Genomic DNA, 7,976 nt, shown 5'->3' on the forward strand with positions numbered 1-7,976 from the left:
ATTTGGTTTGCAAGGTGGGAAAAATCCCTACTCTATATTTTGTTCTGTTGCTTTCCCCAGCTCAATCAGGGGACTTTTCTTATTAGATTCACTCACCTGGTAACTAATGAGAATTGCCAGCCTTTGAAAAGCAATTACTTCTAAGTAAAATAAGCACGACTCTGAAAGAGTTGGAAAAAGGCAGTACAGATGAGGTGCTGTAGGAGAGGTGTTTTGCTGTGTCTGCTTCACCCTTGAGAGAATACTTTCGTCAGGACCATGCCTACGAGAGATGGGGGAATGTGAGGTGTCCAGTGGCCATTTACTTTATTTTCCAGCTTTCCAGTGGGTAGTACCAACGATGTAAATTAAGTCTCTTTCAATTGAATAAACAATGATTGCATGCCCTCTCTGCTAGGGGCTGGAGATGCAGACAGAGCACTGCTCTCAGGAAAGCCACAGTCCACGAAGAAGGTAGAGAAGTAACGATGGATTAGAGCTGAAGTGTGATGCAGGGGCATCTACTGGCCAAAGTGGTGGCCTGAAATGACTTTCCAGTTAAACCCAGTGAATTAAACACGAACGTTTCTCTCTGCTCCTCTGAAAATGTACTAAAATGAAAGTAGTAGGGAAAAAGACATACACCAAAAAAGACTAAGAGAATTGGGGAAGAGATGGCAACAAATGAGAAACATTACCAGATTTGGTAGGATGGAAAACTGAGGAAGAAGAGAACAGAGAAATTTGACTACCAAGTGCCTATAGGTGAACTGGAGACATCTAAGCTGGGAGGTGGTGGTAGGTCTGAGGTGGAAAACAAGAGGTGTGATTGAAACTCTGATTAAGACGAAATTAGATCCCAGGTTCCCTGTCCATCTGGAGCAGCTAAGGAGTCAGCCCTCCCCACCCAATACGAGATTTATTGTTGGAGAGCAGGATCGAGAGGGATGCAGTCATGGCCGAGAGCGGCAAAGTGCTATTCTGGGAGTGGACATGGATGTCTAAACCACCAGACTCTCCTCCCCTGCCCCCAACCCCCATTCCTAGCCCTCAGATAGGAGACTAGTGGATTCTCCCTGGAGAAAATAAATGGCCCCAAAGAAAGGGGTTTCTGGGGGGAGGAAGAAGGGGGAATCCAAGTCCTTGATGAATTATCCTACAGATCCCCACCCTAAACTGTACATGTGCATGGACAAGCCCCTCCTCCACAGACACACAGAGCTTCCGTCAACCTTTCAGTGTTCGATGAACAGCCCAAGGTCCCCAGACGTCCGAAGGAAGTTTTTAACATGGAAAATAGAAATCAAAATAAGGAAAGAGAAAAAAGCTCAGTAGAAAGAGAAAACAAGAAAACTAAAAAAATAAATAAAAATCCTATAGCTAATAACCTTGGAGAGAGAATGCATTTCCAAACCAAGAAGAGCCTGCTATTAAAAAAGAATGTTACTCACAATCGCTGAGATGTGGAAACAACTTAAATGTCCACAGACAGGTAAATGGACAAAGGAAATTGGTATGTACCACGTACAATGGAATATTACCCAGCCTTAAAAAAAGGAAATCCTGTCACGTGTGAACATGGATGAACTTTGAGGACATCGTGCTAAGTGAAAGAAACAGGTCACAGAAGGACAAATGCTGCATGATTCCGCTTTTATGAAGTATCTAAAGTGGTCAGCATCATAGAGGCACGAAGCAGAATGAGGCTTGCCAGAGCCTGGAGGAGGAGAAATGCGAGAAGTTGTTCAGTGAGTATAGAGTTTGTCACGCAAGATGAAAAAGTTTATAGAGGTTTGCTGTACAGTGTGCCTACGGTTAACAGCACTGTATGGTACATGTACAATTTTTTAAGAAGGTAGATTTCATGTTATATGCTCTTTACCACAATTAAAAAAACCCAAAAACCACAAGTCCACTCTGGCCCATACCAGCTGTGTGACATTGAGTTACTTACTTTGCCCTTCTCAGCCTTCTTATCATTATAAAGTGGGGACAGATAACTGCCTGCTGTGCTGTGAGGACTCAAGTACATGATGCGTACAAAGCACTAAAGCCGGCAGGAGAGAACAACAAAAAGGGGTGTTGGCAGAAGGATAGCAAATTCATGGGCCTTAAAAATCTGACAGCAGAGCTATCCCTCGCTGCTGACAGCCTGCAGCCTGCCTCGCCACTTGCACGCCCGGCTGCTGCCCACAGCAATGCTTCGATTACGCAAGGTCCTTTGCCAGATTAGGACAGCGTCCAGGGCCCTGGCTCCTCACATCATTCAGGTTTATGCCAAAGATGTAAGATTTGGTGCAGATGCCTGAGCCTTCATGCCTCCATGTATAGACCTTTTAGCTAATGCTGCAGCTGTTAGTATGGGGCCAAAGGCAAGAGCGGTGATTATTAAATACAGCTGGGGAAGTCCCAAAGTAACAAAAGGACGGTGTGACCACTGCAAAGTCCCCTGATTTAAAAATAAAAATATTGGCACTAAACTTGTTCGTGGTGTTGCCAACAATACAAAGAGGCTGGGAAGGGCACCAGTACTGCGCAGGTATTGGCGTGCTCTGTGGTGAAGGAAGGCTTTGGGAAGATCAGCCAAGTGCTAACCCAGTGGAAGTCGGGAGAGGTGTGATGTTAGCTGTCGACGCTGTAATTGCTGAACTTAAGAAGCAGTCTAAACCTGAGACAACCCCTGAAGAAACTGCTCGGGTTGCTGCAATTTCTGCAAATGGAGGCAAAGAAATTGACAGCATCGTTTCTGATGCAATGAAAAAGTTGGAAGAAGGGCGTCATCACAGTAAAGGATGAAAAAACACTGAATGATACATTAGAAATTACTGAAGACATGAAGTTTGATCAAGGTTATATTTCTCCGTACCTGATTAATACAGCAAAAGGTCAGAAATGTGAATTCCAACATGCCTATGTTGTCCTGAGTGAAGACAAATTTTGCACTGTTTAGTCCATTGTACCTGCTCTTGAAATTGCTGGTGCTCGCAGTAAGGCCTTGGTCACATTTGCTGAAGGTGTTGATGGAGAAGCTCTAAGTACACTCATTGTGCAAAGGTTAGAGGTTGGTCTTCAGATTTTAGCAGTCAAAGCCCCAGGTCTGCGTGATGATGGAAAGAACCAGCTTAAAGACATGGCTCTTGCTGCTGGTGATGCAGTGTTTGGGGAAAAACTGACCGAAATTTTGCAGGTGTTCAGCCTCACGACTTAAGAAAAAGTTGGAGGGGTCATGATGATGAAAGATGATGCCGTGCTCTTGAGAGGAAAAGGTGACAAGGCTGAAGTTGAAAAACGTATTCAAGAAACCATCGACCAGTTAGATATCACAGCTGGTGAATACGAAAAGGGAGAACTAAATGAACATCTGGCAGAACTCTCAGGTGGAGCGGCTGTGCCACAGGTTCTCGGGACAAGGGATGGAGAAGTGAATGAAAAGGCAGGGTACGAGCTGCTGCTGAGGAAGCATTGTTCTGCGAGGGGCTGTGCCCTGCTTTGCTGCATTCCAGCCTCGGACTCCTTAACTCCAGTGAATGAAGGTCAAAATATGGGAATAGAAGTTATTTTTAAAAACACTCAAAATTCCTGCAGTGACATTGATAAGAATGCAGGTGTTAAGGGATTGTTGATAGGTGAGAAAATTATACAAAGTTCCTCAGAAGTTGGTTATGTTGCGATGCTCGGAGGCTTTGTAAATAAGGTGGAGAAAGGAACCATTGGCCAACTAAGGGTGTAAGAACCGCCTTATTGGATGCTGCTGCAGTGGCCTCTCTGGAGCGGCCTCTCTGTTAACAACAGCAGAGCTGGTAGTGCCAGAAATTCGTGAAGAAGAGAAAGATCCCGGAGTGGGTGGAATGGGAGGTGGTGTGGAGGTGGCATGTTCTAATCCTAGAATAGTGCTTTACCATTATTCATGAGAACGGGGAGAGGAAGTTCAAGCCGGTGCTCCTCACCTGGAACTTCAGAGAAGTCAGTTGAAGGAAATGACAGAAGAAAAGGCTGGCGATGTTTAAGAAAATCACTGTAACCATCAGTTACTGGTTTCAACTGACAACATATAATAATTTGCCACCGTCATTGTCCATGCCTACAGATAATTTGTTTTGTATTTTTGAATTAAAAGACATTTTTACATCCCTGATAACTAAGTGCAAGAACCCTGTACCAATGTACTGCTTTCCACTTAAATCACTGAGACATTTTTTCTACTAGTCTCAGAAAGTGAGGATTTTAGTGCTTGCCATCACTTGATGAGAAGTTAAGAAGCAGCCTTTCTGTGGAGAGTAAGAATAACTGTATACAAAGTAGAGAATTATCCAATTATGTGACAACTTTTGTGACAGAAATTTGTTTAAAGTTTAAAATATGATAGAAGGAATAAATATTGAACTAAATGATGATTTAATCATGTGGAAAATGGCATTCATAGAAGTTTTACAATTCTGTTGGAGAATTTATAAAGAATTTGTGGTAGTAATATAAAAAAGTAAGCTAAAAAAGAAAAGCGTATTACTATCTATGAGAAAATAAAATTGTACAAGAAAAGAAGTGGAATTTTATCATAGTATTTGACTTGACAGTAAATGACAAGTAATCAAAATAATGTAAACACTGAACACCAGCTGCAGATGTGGGCATTCTGCTAAGTGAAATAAGTCAATAGAGAAAGAATAGAGAATATAAGTCAATGTACACTATAAGTCATATAGTGTATGATCTCACTTATATATGGAATCTAAAAGGACAAAAATAAACAAAACAAAAAAGCAAGCTCATAGATACAGAGAACAGAATGGCACTGCCAGAGGGGAGGAGGTTAGGGGGTGGGTGAAGGGGGTGAAGGGGGTCAGAAGGTACAAACTTCCAGGTGTGAAGGAGGGAAGTCCTGGGGATGCGATGTGCTGCATGGTGACTACAGTCCATAATGCTGTATTGGATATTTGAACGTCGTTAAGAGAATAAATCTTAAAAGGCTCATCACAAGAAAAAAAGGAAAAACAATTTTTGTATCTACACGTAGTGATGGATGGTAGCTGAACTTAGGACTAGGGTGATCGTTTCACAATGTGTATAAATACCAAATCATTATGTTATTCACCCAAAGCTGGGATGATGTTTTATGTCAAGTGTATCTTAATGAAAAAACGAAATGAAACAATGATGTAAACATTGAACACTAACTGAGAATGTGATATCCCTGAACCATGAAGTTAGAAGGAGGGGAAGTGGTAGTGGAGTATAAGGGTGCTAAGTCCTCATAATAGAAAGTTAATAACTAATGCATAAAATTGATAAATCAAAGAACAGCAGTTTAAAAATTAGCACTGAATGGGCCCCCAATTTATAAGAAACAATTGGAAGAGTTGAGAATGTTTTTTCCTGGGGAGCTGGACTCAAGCTAGAGATTGGGAGAAAGCCCTATTATAAGCTCTGTAGTATCATCTGACTTGTTAAATTATGTAAATGTCTGACTACAGTAAAAAGAAATAAAAAAGAAAGCTTAACAAAAGGAGGTGGTGCTAAGGAAGACATGATAGCTTTACTTGGAATGTGCACAGCGTGGTAGCCAGGCTGTACGACAAAGTACTACGGGCTGAGCGGCTTGAACGACTGAAATGTATTTTCTCGCAGTGGTGGAGGCTGCAAGTCAGAGATCAGGGTGCCAGCGTGGCTGGTGTCTGGTGAGGCCTCTCTTCCGGGCTGGTAGACGGCTGCCTTCTCCGCACTGGGTCTGCACGTGACCTCTTCCTTGTGCATGCTCAGGGAGAGAAAGAGCAAGTGGGCAAGCTCCCTGGTGCCTCCTGTTATAAGGACACTAACCCTATCATGACAGTCCCACCTCATGACCTCATCTAACCCGAAGGATCCCCCAAAGGCCCCACCCCAAATACCACCATTTCAGCATTACGGCCTAGATGTGAATTCGGTGTGCGTGTGTTGGGAGTGGGCCCAGGGAGAGGGCGACACAATTCAGTCCCTAGCACTTGGTAAACACTTCTTAGAAGGAGTGCCATTTCAACTGGTACTGAGAGCAGGGAAACTGAAAGGGGAGCTCTTCAGAGAGGAAGGGAGGAGAAAGGTACAAAGGCACACGATCGTCTTCCGTGTGCCTCCCTCCGCCCATGGCTTTCATCCTGTGTGGGGATTTCCTTAAGCAGAAACCTAGACCTTCTTTGCCTCTTTTCCTCCTGGCCTCTGGGGAGGTGGAGTCTCCCTCCCCTCCTTCCCTCTGATGGAGCCATGCTTTCTGTGAGCTGAGCAGTGCAGGAGGAGACGGATGGCCCCTGCTCAGAGCTTTCCCCAGCCTGCTGGTAGACAGACCTGAACCTCCTCCAGCTTAGGCTCACTCAGCAACAGGTATTTGTACTTTGATCTGCCACTTCTTTCATTTCTTCATTCTTTCATAAAGTTGTAATATGTCTTGGTCACTAGAGAAACCATGGTTCCTCTGGACAGTGCCCAGCACATCACCCAAAGGACATCCAGTGATCTTTTATGCCCATTTCCAAACCCTTCACAATTTTTCCTAACCATCTTTACTAATCCTTTGTCGCCAGAATTCTGCACAGGAGAATGAACGCATTCTGGTTTACAATATTGGCTCCATAGATTAGCAAAGATGGGGAATTGAATAAGGCAAGAAGCAGGCTTAAATTTTTAAACATTTTTATAGAATATATTGGGGTGATACTGGTTAATAAAATTATGTAGGTTTCAGATGTACAATTCTATAATACATCACCTGTACATTGTATTGTGTGTTCACCACCCCAAGTCAAATCTCCTTCATCACTATTTATCCCACCCTTACCCTCTTCTACCTCCTCCACCCTCCTTTCCTTCTGGTAACCACCATACTGTTGTCTATGAGGGGGTTTTTTTCTTAGCTCAATCCCTTCACCCTTTCATTCAGCCCCCCAAACCCCCTCTCCTCTGACAGCTGCTAGTCTGTTCTCTGTGTCTATGAGTCTGTTTCTGTTTTGTTAGTTAGTTTATTTTGCCCATTAGATTCTACGTATAAGTGAAATCTTTCTCTGACCGGCTTATTTCACTTCAAAACCAATAGTTGTGTTGCCCCGGTTTCTCCTCTGGTATTTATTACAACGTCTCCAAACGTGGTAAGATCCTAATGGCACAGTTGCTTTTAATCACGAGGAAATGTCAATTCATTTTCTAATAGCAACTTTCTCTTAAATGTCAAAAACAACCACTTAAAAAAGAGGAACAAATTAACTTTAGAGGAACTACCTGTAATTCTATGTACTCAGGAGATCTTTTTTTTTTTTGTCTGAGCTTAAAAACAGAAATAAAAGAAAACAAACAGACAAAATACAGCTAATAGACAAAAAACCTTGAGGACAGTATTCTAAAATCAAAGTGCTTACTTAACCAGAAAGGGAAGTGAACCGATCAACATGGTAGATGTCCTAGGATGTTTTCTGAAGAAACCCCAACTCAAACTTTTGCACTAGACGAACCACATTTCAAAAAAGTGGTAAAATACACAGTCTAGTCTTTCAGCCATCAATCAGCACTTCACCCAGAGTTGACTCTCTGCTGCTTTCACAGAGCAATGAACAAGACAATATTGTTTTAGCGATTAGTTAGTTTATGTAATACTGAGTTGCCAGTATTGGGATCCTCCAGGTAACGGTGAGAATAAAAGTGGTAGAGTATACATGACCTAAAACTGAACCACTTTGGCAGTTTTAATGTACAATTCGGTGGCATTAAGTACCTTCACACCGCTGTGCAGCCCTCCCTGCTGTCCACTCCCAGAACTTCGTCATCATCTCAACCTGAAACTCCGCATCTACCGTCAGGAGCTTCTCATTCCCCGCCCCAGCGCTGGTCACTTCTGTCCTATTTCTGTCTCCGTGGTTGTGTCTGTTCTAGGTGCCTCATGAAAGTGGAAGCAGACGCTTGCCCTTTGGTGTCTGGCTTCTTTCACGTGGCTAGATATCTTCAACGTTCATCCATGTTGCAGTGTGAGGAGTCATGTT

General features: G+C 43.0%; 1 pseudogene; it reads left to right on the forward strand.

Moving 5' to 3' along the window:
* The first annotated feature begins 2,177 nt into the window (after positions 1 to 2,177).
* On the forward strand, positions 2,178 to 3,890 carry LOC112297226 (60 kDa heat shock protein, mitochondrial pseudogene; annotated as a pseudogene).
* The last annotated feature ends 4,086 nt before the right edge of the window (positions 3,891 to 7,976 follow it).

This window comes from Desmodus rotundus, chromosome 11 (assembly GCF_022682495.2).
Source record: "Desmodus rotundus isolate HL8 chromosome 11, HLdesRot8A.1, whole genome shotgun sequence".
Taxonomy (NCBI): Eukaryota; Metazoa; Chordata; class Mammalia; order Chiroptera; family Phyllostomidae; genus Desmodus; species Desmodus rotundus.